Source organism: Myxocyprinus asiaticus, chromosome 11, assembly GCF_019703515.2.
Source record: "Myxocyprinus asiaticus isolate MX2 ecotype Aquarium Trade chromosome 11, UBuf_Myxa_2, whole genome shotgun sequence".
Taxonomy (NCBI): Eukaryota; Metazoa; Chordata; class Actinopteri; order Cypriniformes; family Catostomidae; genus Myxocyprinus; species Myxocyprinus asiaticus.
Genome location: NC_059354.1, coordinates 47386718 through 47403472, shown reverse-complemented (window position 1 = coordinate 47403472; position 16755 = coordinate 47386718). Strand labels below are relative to the sequence as shown.

The following is a 16755-nucleotide window of genomic DNA, read 5'->3' as shown; positions in this document are numbered from 1 at the left end:
GGCCTACTCAATCTAAAGTCAACATGAAATCAAAATTGACCGTATTTACACTGCTTTTTTAAAATCAGTATTTTTGTCTTGTTTTCCAGTAAAAACTATATTTACTAAGATAAGATATTAAGACTTGTTTTCAGATAATCCCTCTTGAATTATGTTTTTCTCTTTCTTATCCCAATGTTTTTTTTTTTTTTTTTATGTTTTTAGCATAAATCTAACAAAATTATTGAGGTTTATGCTTAAAATAATAATCATCAATTTGCAAATGGGGTAGAAAAAAGACTGAAGTATTATGTATTAATAATAATAATAATAATAATACTATTATACTGTATATTTAAGTATTATTCATATATTCTCTGAAAATAAATCATAATGTCTTACCAAATTTAGTTTCTCAAGTAAACAAATTAAATGTAGCTTGTTTTAAAAATATTTTAACTAAAAAATTATTCAAGAAATTCAAATATATATATAGATCCAATCCAGAATGCACAAAAACAAAGTATACGCGGGCCTTATGAGTTGTTTGTGATATATGTATACACACACACACACACATATATATATATATATATATATATTAGTGCTGTCAGTGGATTTAAATTTGTAATCTCATGATTTTTCATAGTTAATTGTGATTAATTTTAAGATTTTATAAGTGCTGAAATTTGGCACTATATATACTTATTTCCTGTCAAAATGCATTTATTTCCTTCTTTGGAAAGAACAACACAATAGAACAAAACAATATGTAACAATAATGCTTTATTAAAATTTTCTAAACTCCACAGTACAAAGACAAAAATTCACTAAAATAGCACCAATTCAAGTAACATTAAACATTTACCCAAGTCTAAGTGGGATGTTGACTGATTGATAGAACTACTATTCATTGCAATGCGTATTAAATCTCTTAAACCCTCATCCTCCACAATATTTATCATCATTAGGCTGTCTTTTCACTTTGAACATGGAATGCACATAATTTGTTTCAGGGCACCAAGCGCCACGTTGAAAAGTGTGTCTTGTTCTGCTTTTAGCGCTGGCACTGCCGATGGAAATATAATTAATCCGAATTGTCTGGTAATCATTAGCTGACGCCTCAGTAGCTTGGTGGCAATGGGTACAAAGTTGATGTTAACATGTTATGTTAAATTTGAGCAGAGCATCAACAGACCCTCCACGAGAGAACAAGCTGCACAGCAGGCTTGTAAGAACTGACATACATGTGTGGTAAAATACTGACTTACAAAAGACATGAAGAACTTAACTTTTGTCACAAGTCCCATCAGCTTTTGTTTTATAAGAGGTCCTTCCTTTCTCTGGCAAGGACCCACTGTTGTGTTTTTGTTTGTAGTCACTGGTGTAGTAGTGTCTCAAGAGGTGGGCACACTGTGAATTTATGATGGACGACCTCCCCAATTTTGAAGCATTGTATTCCTCTAACAAGCAAATATTTTCAGCTAATGAAAACTGTATTGAGCGTCCACTGTCGGACATTTTTTTAAGCTGTTCAGTGTCTTAATTTTCCCATAATTCAATAGGAATTTTACTGTCTTACCTAAGACAACTGTGAGTTTGTTTTATGCAACCAGCTTTCTATGGTGTCTCTAGCAAGTCAGACTAATTGTTAGACGAAGTCTTAAGTTAATGTTTATGCAACTGGCCCCCAGCTTACAAAATGTATATCAGGGTAAGTTTCTTGCTGGCATGGTGTACTGTACAATACTAAGAACCATGGTATGGTAAATTGATGTTAAATATGTATTTCAATTAATAGGTGTCATTAATGTTCCTTTCATCAAATTGTTAATATGTGACTGAAAGTGATTATTAAACTACAAAAGACTGCTATTTAATTAAATAAGTATGTACTCTGTATGTGCCTCATTCTACAACGTGAATTTGCACTCTGTTCACTGTCATGTGCTACAAACAGAGTGCATGATGCTCATGATGGTGTTTTCCCTGTATGAGCCAAGGAGGAGCTTTAAAAGGTGCCGATGCCGGCTGCACGTACCGGTACAACACCGGCTCCACACATTTGAGGGCATTTCCAGAAAGACAATTGACTAATGACTGTCATCAATTATTAGTCTTAGCAAAGACAAAATAAGCATCACATTAGCTTAATGAAATGAATGGCACACTCTATCTCAAGCTAAAGAGACCTCAAAACAATTATTTCAGGCATATAAGACAATGATTCCAAAAAGCAATATTTTCTTTGTATTGTAATACCTGTTTGTATGAAGGATGAGGAATGCAAAAGTGTTTGTGCGGCTGTAGCTCAACTGGTAAAGCATGGCACTAACAATGGCAAAGACATTGGTTCGATTCCAAGCCCACAGAAACGGGTAAAATGTTAATGTATATGTTAAAAATGCATGACAGAAGATATAACTGAAGATATAATGCATGATTGTCATAGCAGTCGTGCTTGATTTTTAGCAAATAATATGATAAAGCTTTAACAACAAAGCACACTGAAAAACATTTTGGGAGAAAAAAAAATCCATTCACTTACCTTGATTGCAGAATGGAACTGACTCTAAAATTCTGCAGAAAAATAGATAAATTAAGACTTATTAAATTGTATTAAGCCATTGTCCATTAACTATTAAGAACCTTCTAATTGTACAGGACAAAAGGAATCAAGTACAAATGTATTTAATACACTTTCTTTTAAACCGTCATTATGCCTTTTATGGGTTTTTCCTCTAGTAATGCATGGGCAAGAGCAGCCATTACAGCACTGGCTGTAGAGTGGGCCAATGTGGGCCCTCTATGAATGCTGCCTCATTACTGGAGGAAGTGTTCCCAGGGGAGGGGGAGCAAAGCAGAGCTCTGCTTGACACAGCTGCATGTTCTCAGGGAGATCCGCGATGGCTGCCTGCCTCCTCTCTGGACCTCTGGTTCACTTTCAGTAGAAGTAGTGCAGGGTTGTGATTGGGGTCACATATGAAATTGCCACATACTCCCTCAAGCATATAGTGTGTGTATGTGTGTGTGTGTGTGTATATATATATATATACACACACAGGGTTGGGGAGTAACGGAATACATGTAACGGGATTACATATTTAAAATACAAAATATAAGTAACTGTATTCCACTAGTTACAATTTAAATAATTTGTAATTAGAATACAGTTACATTCAAAAAGTATTTTGATTACTGAAGAGATTACTTTGCATTTTATTATCATTTGTTTCATTTAATATTTAGTCCTTTCAGATGGAAAACATTTATACATATAAATGATGCGATCCAAAGTGCATCTGAACAGCGGTGAGACACTTTCTTATGATGTGTTACATTCATACGAGCAGACAGAGAAGTAAGTTTGAAGTAAGTTTGGAGCTGAAGAAATAGAAATAAACCTTGTGTAAATTGTCAGCTTTACGCTAAGCTAAAATGCTATTTCTAGCCATTTTACATACACGTTTCCAGGCACGATCATATTTTTTTATCAAGAAAATTCATGTTGGATCATATTTTTATTTTTTTTCTAGTAAGATCTTTGATATTAGGGTAAAAATCGTATTCTTGATAATAATTTTTGTATTGTTTTCCTGTAAAAATATCTAAAAATCCTTAAAACAAGATCAATTTGATTAATCTTGTTTTAGAAACAACACTGCGTAAGATATTTAGGTTTTTCAGAGAATGTATTTTTAACATGTGTATTTTGTCTTACTGTACTGGCAGAGTTTTTATAGTCAAAACAAGTGAAAAAATCTACCAGTGCTGAAGAAGTAATCCAAAGTATTTAGAATACGTTACTGACCTTGAGTAATCTAACGGAATACATTACAAATTACATTTTACAGCATGTATTCTGTAATCTGTAGTGGAATACATTTCAAAAGTAACCCTCCCAACCCTGTATATATATATATATATATATACACACACACATACATATACATATATACATATGAGACTTTTCTTACTGCATGTGCATAGTGCATGGCTGCATGCACATTCACTAAAAAGCACATAGGCCAAGGAGTAGGCTACTTCCCCCTACTGCACACACAATATATACACACTTAATTTACAACTGTTATAATGCTGCTGATCAACTCTCAAAATTATTTGCAGATAATAACATAGGCTCCCACTACATTGTAAATAATAATCATAATAATAATAATTATAATAATAATAATGTTTTATGTTTGGTTATTATTGTATCAAAAAGCAGAAATAAAACAATAATTAAGAAATGATTATGCAAATCGATTATCAGACACTTAAACAACAACAATCGACATAAAACAATACCGGTCAATCTCTAAGATGCATCACACTGCAACACGGAACACACCTTTAAAAAGCGCTGGATGAGAGCGTGGGAAAACACATATTTCGCGTCAGTTAGTTGACAATAGCGAATAAACGGGCGCACTTACCGTTCATACTGTTAAATCACCGTCAGCTGATCGCACACCGCCGTCGCTTTGATCAGGCGCGAGATTAAACGCTACAAAAAAACGGTCGCATATCACATTGACACCTCAGATTTTACTGCTAGCTTCACAGTGAAATGTAGGATTTGTGCCAAACCGGCGTGTGCCGCAGCTACACCTCCTTCGTGGAGCCGACAGTGGAAACAAAGGTGCCAAAATTGCGATTCCTACCACAGCGAAGGCATACCTCATGAATATTAATCAGGCCATGCTGACGCTCTTGGGCAGACTTCCAATGGAGAAAGCGTGATTTATGAATATTAGTTATGTGACGTTGACGTTCCGTGGCACCCTCCAATGATGAAAGGCTACGCTCATGAATATTAAGAAGCAAGCAGTCGCCGTAGTAGGATGTGTAACCTGGCGTAATTGTTTCTTATGCCAGGCTGTTAAAATATAATTATTCAATGATGTTGATGATCACTAGAGTGTATGATCACAGTGATTGAAGGGTGATATGAAATTGACCGGCCGTTATTTTGCTTGAAATAAAGATAAATTAATAAGTTAAGACAAGTCAGTTTTATTGTTAAAGTGCTTTTGACAATAGATAGGCTGCCTATTACATATATGTACATATACTAAATGTTATTTAGTTATTTAATGTGTAATAGCCCTACTAAAATTATGTTTAATATAATTTATTTATTTATTTAATGCATTTTCTCTAGTTACATAATGTGTAATACTAATTGTATTTTATAATACTTTTATTAAATATACTAATATACTATGTTATTAACAAAATTGTTCAATTGATCTGTTAATCTAATTACACAGATCTTGAACAAAAATACTGTACACAAATAATAAGATATTTCTAACGAGCTTGAAACACTAACATTTTAATAAATAAATATATAATAAATAAATAAATATTTTACTATCTGGGGAAAAATATATTTTGATTAGCTTGACAGCATTTTATAAAGAAGGTCCATTACATCATTCCATGCATACCAAGGAAGCTCTGCTGACGATAGTGTTTATCTTTCGGTTATTAAATACTGACATCTGGTGGCAGATTATAGGAATTGTTTATACACGATCTTGCAGGTCTTAATAAACCTGGCAATATCAGCTGCAATTCATCAGTGAATTTTAATCATTGCCGCGAGAGAATTTTCCGGAGGAGGCTGATGTGTATATAAACATCGATCAAAACCAAAAAAAAAAAAAAAAAAAAAAAAAAAGTTTTACTATAATTATATTTTTTAAAATATATATTTTTAATCATTATAAATAGGCCTCGATATAATTCTTTTTTAGAATGATAATTATGCTCCCTTACACAGATGACCTCTCCCTGATATCTTAATTTCTTAATAATATATTAATTATAAAACTGTCTTGATAGTTGTCAATTAACACCTTATCAGAAGAGGCAATGGAGATTTTGTGGCAAAATGAACATTTCGACCAAAGTTATCAAATTCACTGTTGAGCCTAGCTGGGATATGTGAAAAAGAAGAATTTCACTGTATATGTGCAAATGTATAATGTGTGATAAATAAAGAAAATTATATTATTATTATAATTATATATATATATATATATATATATATATATATATATATATATATATATATATTATTATATATTATTATTATTATTATTATTATTATTATTATTATCTTTCTTTCATGTGCGGAACCCCAGGCAAGAACCAATTAAAGATTGGATATGCAAATGACGCAATGTCATTAGCTTCCGTCCAAAGTACCGACCCAAAAAAGGCAAAATGTGTGCCCTGTTTCCGCATGAATATCACGTGTTGGGTAAGTTACTCTAAAATAGTTTTTTTTTTTATTATTATTACCAACTAATTACATCTTCTACAGTGTAATTAGATTACTGTACTAATTACTCTGTCTGAAAAGTAATTGCATTACTTATTACTAATTACTTTCTACAACCCTGCTCAACCTAGGATAGACATGAAACTGTTCTTTTAATTCTTTCAAATAAATCATATAAAATCACATCAATTATTCTTGAAATTGCCAAAGAATTTAAGGGGGCTGCGTTAAATAACAAAACATGAATTTTAACATCAGAAGTTAAATTTCGATTTTAAATTCACTATTGTTTTATATAGAATTGTTCTGTAGTCAATGCAGTATTTAACGCAATTACATCAGAAGTAACAGTAATTAAATTACTGATAATGAAGAGTAATCCCTTACTTTACGTTTTTCAAGGAAAAATAAATGTAATTACAGTAATTAATTACATAGTAATGCATTAAACCCAACACTGTGAATAACCAATCATGGCCTGAGGTAAACTTTCAAGCCAGTCAGTTTTCAGTATCACTTTGGTGCGCCACCAAGCCTGTTTGTGGTTAACGTAACAAGTGAAGAGAAGTGTATCCAAAATGTCAATTAAATACAAATTGTTGTAGTGTAGGATCTCAAAATAAGTGAAACACTTAACGATAGGACTATATATATGGTATGAATTCACCACAGTGAAGGAGTGGAGGATGGAGTTCCTGTACACAGGCGAGTAGATGTTCGATGTAATCGATTCGGGCCCTCCATTCATTTACTGTATGAGTGTTTGTATTAGTCATAAATAATCCTTTGGTGATCAGTAACGACTGACAAAGTCATTTAAATACATTGGTCAAAAGGTGTGGGAACCCTGGTTTTAGTACAAAAAGAAGTATCTGCATTTCCCCCTTATGAAATCGGTCGTGGCTTAATACATCAAAGATTCTCATTACTTTGATGGTTAAAATAAGTCAAATGGCTCACTAGATTTTCTGAAGCAAATATGAATGGTGCTTTTATGCACAACATTTGCTGCCTTGAAGCTAGCTAGGGTGTTGTGGGTGGTTGCCACGGCGTTGCTAAGGTGTCCTAATTGGTTGTTTGCAAATTGCTATGTAGTTGCGAAGGTGTTGCGATTTGCTTTTTGCTTTTAAAGGAATAGTTCACACAAACATCACAATTCTCCAGTGGCAATTTCTCAGGGCCAGCAAAGCCTTCTTAACATGCCAAATAAAGGAATATTTTTCATCCTTTCATTCTCAATCACCTTTTTACCTATGTATTTTTAATCGCTTTCCGCTCTTAATCTACAAACAAACAGAAAAACGAAAAGTTTACCCAGTCAGAATTTATTCCTTGATGCTTACAAGCAAAGTGTGACAACTGTTTCACAAATCGCATGTGTAACGGGAGCCAGCTGACAGATAGCTATGCAATGTGTATAAAAAAATCCTCACTCTCCTGACCTTAAGAGGTGTATTAGTGACTGAAACTAGAGGCTTTAGCCTCCTTGTTAGCGCACCCACCTTCCACACTGGAGACGCCAGTTCAAGTCCTGTACGGAGCAGGTAGAACAGGAGCGTGTCACATGCCTGAAGCCAAGCTCGTTAGCCGAAGCAGCGCGTGAGTCTGAGCTCCACCCCGTCAGGCCTTCAGAATTTCTACAGAATCCCTCAACAGTGCAAATGAATGAGCATCTAATTTCAGATTCATCAGCCAATCAGATTGATTTATTAGTTCTTGGTGGGTTGTCGCAGTCGAGGCCTTCTAGCTGGCCTTGAGTGATGCAATCACGCTTTAAGTGATATACGTAATTCAAGAGCGAAAAGCACAAGATCTTTCTGACGAGTCGGCTGTCATCACTGCTGCTATTGCCGTTGAGAAAGAGATCCTTATGGATTTAAAAACATGAGATGTTATGCATGACCGTGTGATTGCTTAATTTATTAAGCAGGAAAGGAGGGCTGATTTTCACTTCAAGTAAATTGGTAAGTGCTTTTTGCATTGTTATAGCAACATCAGGAGTTTTCTAAGGGGGCTTTCACACTGGGCACGTTTGCTGCCGTCCGATTCCGAATGCGATTGTTCCCGATGCCCCCCGCAGCGTTGGTCTGATTTCACACTCACTTGATTCTATCGAACTCCGGTCCATTTGCCATCACAAACACGTATGGAGAACACAACGCGACTCATCATACTTTTTGTTTTTTTGTTATTTTGGTGCCATTATGCACAGCAGAGTGAACGACAACTGCGTATATGTGCGCTTCATGGTGTAACTCATCAGATGTCCAGGGGAAGGCGGCTTGCTGCTGCTAGCAAACTGCGTTTTTTGAGGAGACAGCTGATTGCAAGGAATTCATTTGCATCTTTGTTTACACTGCACGCTTACTCACGCTCGTGTCCAAGGTGAAGTTATCGCCACTGTCATCTCCTATTAAACCCTATATTTATTAGTCGAAATTAATAATGTCGTCATCAGCTAAAACGCATGCGCAGGTTACTTTACTTCCTGAACGAGTGCGCACCCGAGTCCGAGTTGCTTTCACATTCATGCGAATCGTGCTACAGTTCCATTGCAACTGAACTCAGACCACCTCCTACAGGTAGTCTTGGGTTTAGTATCGCAGTGCGCTCCCCGGTCCGCATGACAGCTTTCACATTACCAATTTTTCATGCGAACCGTGCTGTGTTTCGAACTAAACTGCCACTGTGAAAGCACCCTAAGTTTAAATTAGGCTGCTGGAGCATTCAGTGTAGGATCAAGTTTTGAAAAGTAGTGCTGCGTTCCATTCAACTCGGAAAGTAAGATTTTACAACTTCCTACAATAGAATGCATCTTTAAGTCAGAATTACAACTTTTAGGCTCGTGCAGAAATTCTCAACTCCGATTTCACCGAGATGCAGGTGCATGATGTCACACAAACATGTGGACACTCAGGGAGATAAACAAAGTAAGTGATAAACATTCACTTTATTAAGTAATATCGATAAATGAGTTCATTTCCACATTACGTTATTAAAGCTTGTTTAACAAACGCTTGCAGAAACAGGTGTATAAAACATTATAATCTCTTTTGATAATTGTACTCCTGAAGCACAAATGCTAGCGCTGCAGCATTGTTTATCAGTTGGGTTCTAGGAGACATCTCTAATGAGAGTCAAACCCCTGCTAAGCTAACGGGAGCATTGCAGTTCCGAATATCGGGGACTGGAATGCATTTATGGTCGGAGATATCAAGTAGGAATATCCCACATTCAACTTGAATGGAACGCAACATAACCGTGTACCCTGACGAAACAAAATGTATTACAAGCAACGTTTAAATCACAAATATTATTAGATAGATTTTTCCAGGTATTATAGACCTCCTTGGTAGATTCATATGAAAAATTATGATTTTTGAATGTCTGTTCAGGAGACGTCTTTTCATTTCACAAAACAGTCATGCTGCAGTAAAAATTAGCCTCGCTTGAGCATTAAGTGTCGTTTCAAGTTCTGGCTTTCATGCGTGGACGTGTTTTTAAAATGTCAATTGGTATTACTAGTTAGCTGCAACATAATGTATGATGCCCAATGGCATAGGGTGTCTTATTCATTGTGAAACTGTGTTTTCTTAATGGCATGAATCACACTGAAGGCCTAGACTTTAAATGTACTGCCCGCCACTGCAATTCTCTCATCATTACTCACCCTCATGCCATCCCAGATGTGTATGACTTTCTTTCTTTGCAGAACACAAATTATGATTTTTAGAAGAATATCTCAGCTCTGTAGGTCCTCACAATTCAAGTGAATGGTGACCAGAACTTTGAATCTCCAAAAAGCACATAAAGGCAGCATAAAAGTAATTTGTACGACTCCTGTGGTTAAATCAATATCTTCAGAAGCGATATTACATGGTGCAGAAAAGAAACAGATCAGTATATATGTCCTTATATACTGTAAATCTCCACATTTGACCAGCCCCAACGAGTAGGTGGCAATATGCACAAAGAATGCAAATCACTAAAAACAAAAGAGGAAGGATGTGGAAGTGAAAGTGGAGATTTAAAGTAAAAAAGGACTTAAATATTGGTCTGTTTCTCAACCGCACCTATCATATCAATTCTATAGACATGGATTTAACCACTGGAGTCTTATGGATTCATTTTATGCTGCATTTATGTGATTTTTGGAGCTTCAAACCTGAATTGAATGGACCTCCGGATCTGAGATATTCTTCTAAAAATCTTCATTTGTGTTATGCAGAAGAAAGAAAGTCATTCACATCTGGGATGGCATGAGGGTGAGTAAAAGATAATATGCCTTGGGTCCATCCTTCATTGTAAATCTATAGGATCTTCTTGCCCATTTTATTTAAGTCTAAAAAAAATAGAAAATTAATAGTTCACCTCTCTTTAAAAAGCTGCATAATTTGAGGTATAATAACATTGACGATATGAACGGTTATAGTGTTGATTGCCTTCTACCAGTCTTGCCGCTCTTTGCCAAGCTGAGCTGATGAAATCTCTTGAGTGATAACACATTGTTCTCCTTTCAACATGCATTTAGCTATATTATTGTTTTCTTATTATCTAATTCACCCTCTCATTAACTTATTGAAGAATAACTATTCACACCATTTGGGGTTTAAGTGTTATGTGACTAATCTGTAAACAATATACAGCGGCTGACTCATATTCCCAAAGAGGGATTTTAGTGAGAAACCAAAGAGGAGCTGTCAAAAGATTTAGAAGATAAATGCTGTAAAATGACACAGTAATGAGTCGTTTTAAATCTCTTGTGCATTTATGATGGTAGCTGCTTTTGTGATGTGACTTCAAATAGATGCCACACACACAGAGCTGATCTGATGCTGGTCGGGCTTTTAAATCGGGGCAAAAATGACAAAAATGTCCATTGAAATCCAAAATGCAGGGGCAAAAAACACCCTCATAATATAACATCTGATATAGTTCTTACATTTCTATTACAGCCATGGTCATACATATTATAGAATACATTTTGATTTAATTTTTAGGGTAAGAGGTAATCATTCTCAATCTTAAGAATTTGTATGAATCAATTAAATTAATATTTGACAAAAATGGAAAAACTGTACAGTATGCCCTTACAAAGGTAAAAAATGTCCTATAAAATCAAATCATTAACTAATTAAAAAATTAAAGGAATATTTCGGTTTAGCTCAATTGACAGCATTTTTGGCATAATGTTGATTACTACAAAAATTAATTTAGACTGCTTTTCTTAAAAATAAAAAAATGTAAAAAAAGGTTACAGTGAGGGCCAATTTTTGGAGGGTTTAAAGGCAGATATGTGAAGCTTATATTTCTATAAAAGCACTTTTTATAACAATTCTTCTGTTACAAATTCATGTGTAAAGTTGTTAAAATCATAATTTTTACAGTCATTTTAGGGTTTGTTGACATTACATCATCATGGCAACAAAGTTGTAAAATTGGCTATAACTTTACACAAAAAATTACAGGATTTGGCACTTTTATGTGTTACGCTTTGGTGTCCAACTACTATTTTTTTGTTTAAAGCACTAGAGACACAAACCCCTTTTTCTGTATGTGTAGTGAGAAATGATATATTGTAGTTATGTTGGACAAACTATTTTAGGCTTATCTGTTATTTATAATGGTGATTTTGGTTTGTCCCACCTCAAACTGACTGTAGAAACAGTTAAAACTCATACATTAATATCATAATTTTGACAATCCGTTCAAGTAATATATATATAAGTTATACACTGTATATGTATCTGGGCTCCAGACTAAAAAAAAAACGACTTAGGAGCCATTGGCTCCTAAACTGAAACATTAAGGAGCCAAATGGCTGTTTTTAGTTGCCAAATCATATAATTGCTCGATTTAGATAGTTGTTCAGAAACAAGATAGAAAACAGAAGAAAAGGAAGACAGCTCATAACTCATTAATAGGAGGTTTAATAAACAGTATATATAGTTGAGAAGATACGCAAATTTGCATTTCCTTTTGTCTCATCAATGTTTACACCCCTTTCATAATGTATACAAATATAAGATAAAACTTTTTTTATTTAGTACTGCCCTTCAGAATCTACATAAGCAGATATTTACATAAAGTATAGTATGCATATAGTAGTGTGTTGCCTTCTTGAGCATCATTGAATGTTTGCACCTTGTGTAATAGTTGTGTATGAGTCCCTCAGTTGTCCTAAGTGTCAAAAGCTGGATCTCATATAATAAACATTACATTTATATCAGTTGAGTGACACATTCAAAGTCATAGTGTGAATATATAACCTAATATTTCTAAATAGCAGGATTTTTAAAAGATACATCCATGTCATAATTAATCAACCCCTATTGCATGTAGCTGTTTCTTAAATATGTAAGGCTACACAAGTAATTGTTTTAAAACAAAATTAAGCCATCACTCAACAATGGCACTTATTTAAGTTATAAATTGAAGTTTAGTGTCATAAGCAAAAGTGTATTTCTATGCAAAAAATGCAATTAAAAATAAGCTGTCACAAAAGCTAATAGAGGACATTATTTCATTACACAAGAAAGGTCATGGCTAAAAGTACATTTCCAAGGCACTTCAATTTCCAACAGACAAAGCTGGCAGCACCATTCATATATTTTTAAAATATGGTACAACAGCAACCTTCTAGGGTGTGGAAGAAAGCAAAAATTCACCAAGGGAAATGTTGACTTGAATACTCAAGAAGGAATTCGGAAAGACCTGTGGAGTCCTAGAAGAAGGTTTTATGGACGTATGACACTAAACTGAAAATGAGTTTTAGACCCGTGAGTCAGCAGTACGTCTTGAGTAAGAAAGGCAAGGTGATGACAAGAACGACACCATCCCCACGGTCAAGCATGGAGGTGGGTCAGTCCTGTTATGGGGATGTTTTGCGGCTGCAGGAAACGGCTATCTTGACCATGTGACTGGCGCCATTGATTCTTTCAGGTATCAGACCATTTTGGCAAAAATGTGATGCCTTCAGTGTGTAAATTGAAGCTCGGTGATCACTGGACTTTCCAGCAAGACAATAACAACAAGGATACATCCAAGTTGTCCAAAATCTGGTTCAGGGATGGGTCGTGGAATGTCCTTAAATGGCCCTTTCAGTCAATCATTAAAATCCCATTGCAAATCTTTGTTGGGATTTCAAGGAATCAGTGGTGGCACAGAAACCAAAGAATATCAGTGAGCTGGAAACTTTAAGATTCCAATAGAGAAGTGTCCGAAGCCTGAGAACACTTACCTGAAACATTTATTTGATGTTATTAAGGGTAAAGGATGCTCCACAAATGATTGACTTGGGGGGTTGAATATTTTTGACATGACATTTGTGGAGAGAATGTTATTTTTTATTTTAAAATTTGGATAAACTGAACTCTTTGTTCTCAAAATCACTCAATTGTGTATTAAAAACTTACTTTGACTGTTTATTATGGTTTTAGTTGATGTGTTTTAATTCACATCACCAGAACATATTGCAACTGTATATATAAAGTGGTGTAGGACTTTTAATTATAAAGAAGCCCGAAATACTTCTATTTTGAAATGTCTGCGCTCCCAGTTGTGAACACACTGAGAGATTATATATTACTTGATTATAATTTTTGTATTGTTTTCCTGTAAAAATATCTAAAAATCCTTAAAACAAAATTAATTTGATTTATCTTGTTTTAGAAACAACACTGCATAAGATATTTCAGTTTTTCAGAGAATGTATTTTTAACATGTGTATTTTGTCTTACTGTACTGGCAGAGTTTTTATAGTCAAAACAAGTGAAAAAATCTACCAGTACTGAAGAAGTAATCCAAAGTATTTAGAATACGTTACTGACCTTGAGTAATCTAACGGAATACGTTACAAATGACATTTTACAGCATGTATTCTGTAATCTGTAGTGGAATACATTTCAAAAGTAACCCTCCCAACCCTGTGTGTGTGTGTGTGTATATATATATATATATATAATTTTATTTGTAATGTATCATGTACCATAATTTAATTGCAATTAATCACAGAAAAATGTGCGATTAATTAGTAAAAAAACCAAAAAAACAATTATCGATTCACAACCCAAATATAATTATTAATTCTATTTTAATTAGGTTCCAACCTTGTAAGGATTTTGTTAAAAAAAATTTTATGAAATTTCAAACAGTGACAGCAGCTTGTATCTTTATTAAAAATGGAATTTCATGTCACACTCCAGTTCACACTGCTTAGATACCTGTATTACATGAAGTGACAGTGTCTTTATTGTAAGGTCGCAAGGTTTCTCTGTTCACTCAGGGATGATGGTTTGTGAAACCTTTACAAAGTGCTTTCCATTCACTGCTGAAAACAGGAATGGAAAAAAAGAAAAACTGTAATACATTGCATTTCATTCAGGATTTATTATTGCATTAATGCTTTGATGAGTATAATAAGGAACAGTTTACTTCAGACATGGCATTTAAATGTTCAATTTCAGCCAAATTGTTTCTAAATTTAAAAAGACTTGTGAACAAAATGTATGAAAATTATATGAGCATTTTCAGGACATAGGAAATTTACAAAGTGAAGGTCATCTTTATGTTCTTAAAAGGAAAATTCATGCAAAAATAAAAATTGTCATCATTTACTCCCATGTTGTTCCAAACCTGCATGATTTTTTTTTTTTTCTCCATACAATGAAGGTGACAAACATCTCCTTTACATTAAAGAAAGTCACATGTGTTTGGAACACAAGGGTGAGTAAACAATGACAGATTTCTTCATTTTTTGACTGAACTCACAATTAACGACTTCATAGCAGCCCGATTATCACCAAAAATGAATACTAAAAGGAAAGATTCACCCAAAAATGAAAATTCTTTCATCACACTTATGCCATCCCAGATGTGTATGCTTTCTACAGAACACAATGTTTTTTAGAAGAATATTTCAGCTCTGTAGGTCCATACAATGAAAGTGAATGGTGACCAAAACTCTGAAGCTCCAAAAAGCACATAAAGGCAGCATAAAAGTAATCCTTATACTCCAGTGGTTTAATACATGTCTGAAGTGATCTAATCGATTTTGGGTGGCAACAGACCAGTATGTAACTTCTTTTTCACTGTACATCTTACCATTGCAGTCTCTAGGCACGATCATGATTTCAAGCTTGATTACACTTCTAGTGCTCGATGCATGTGCAGAGTGCTCGATGCCGCCAGGAAGTGTAATAGAGCTTGAAGTCATGATCACCAAGCAGACTGCTGATTTGAAGATTTACAGTGAAAAAGGAGTTATATTTTGGTTTGTTCTCACCCAAAACTAGGGCTGGGTGTTGATACAGATTTCCTGTTTCAATTCAATTTGATTCCAATTCACAAGCTCTCGATTCGTTTTCAATTTATTAGATTCATATGGGTTTATTTCAGTTATAATGTCCCTTTTGCTTACATATAAAATAAATGATCTCCCAGCTAATGCTGTTAATTATACAGGGGACCGTTTTACTAGGTACATTAGGAAAATATTAATTTTACTAATTATATTTTATTACTTTTTCATCATTTTGGTCACAATTTGGCTTTTTAAAAATGAACAAATAAATGTATTCAATCAATAAATTGCATAATTTGTAATATTTGTATATTTATTAAATTTATCATTTTTGAAAAGCTACAAGTTCCTCGGTGTCCACATCTGTGAAGACTTAAAGTGGACAAAGAACACAATGCAGTTGCTTAAGAAGGCCAATCAGAGGATGTACTTCTTGTTTGGTATGTCACCACAAATCCTCAACAACTTTTACATATGTACTGTAGAAGGTGTGTTAACCTGTTGCATAACTGTGTGATATGGCAACAGCACAGCACAATACAGGAAGGCATTGCAGAGGGTATTAATGTTAGCCCAGAAAATCACAGGGATGAATCTCCCCTCACTTCAGGACATCTACAATAAAAGAAGGTTCAAATGGGCTAGTAATGTTATCAGTGATCCCACCCATCCTTCCCATAAATTCTTCACCCTCATGAAGTCTGGCAAGTGGTACTGAAATACTGCAGCTATAACTTCCAGACTTTTTACCCCTGTTTTTTGAGAGGAGTTTACAAAATAAGAATTTCAATGACAATAAAGATCTTGAAACTCTTGAAACTCTTTGTACTATTTACAAGTATTTACACTGATTTGTTGAACACATGCTAAAACTGTTACTCTCTTTAACCTTTAAATGAGCGCACATTAACTAGAGAGGACTCGAATGGCTTTATCTCATCTGTGCGATGCATGATTAGAATTAAATGTTTTTTTTTGCAGTGATTTGTGATTGTTTTTGATCAACAACTGACTGTAAAGAACAGAAAGGGTATTGAAAGAGACAGTATTCAATGACAAATGGATTGCGTGTATCTTGTCCTGGACACACATTACACGGAACAACTTTTACTCTCAACACACTGTGAAAGGATCTCGCTGCTGAACACTTCACGACTAAACTACACAATTACTGGTGAGT

At 34.5% G+C, this 16755-nt stretch overlaps 1 protein-coding gene across 2 annotated transcripts in view; it reads right to left on the bottom strand.

Annotated features, from left to right (window-relative positions):
* LOC127448407 (cysteine/serine-rich nuclear protein 3-like) overlaps nucleotides 1-4641 on the bottom strand; it is a 77155-nt gene extending 72514 nt beyond the window's left edge. For both annotated transcript variants that reach the window (XM_051710904.1, XM_051710903.1), the window contains exons 1-2: nucleotides 4419-4641; nucleotides 2528-2559 (exon numbers count right to left, since the gene is read on the bottom strand). The gene's annotated coding sequence lies outside the window, so the exon portion shown is untranslated. The remainder of the gene's footprint in view (nucleotides 1-2527; nucleotides 2560-4418) is intronic.
* Nucleotides 4642-16755: the final 12114 nt, after the last annotated feature.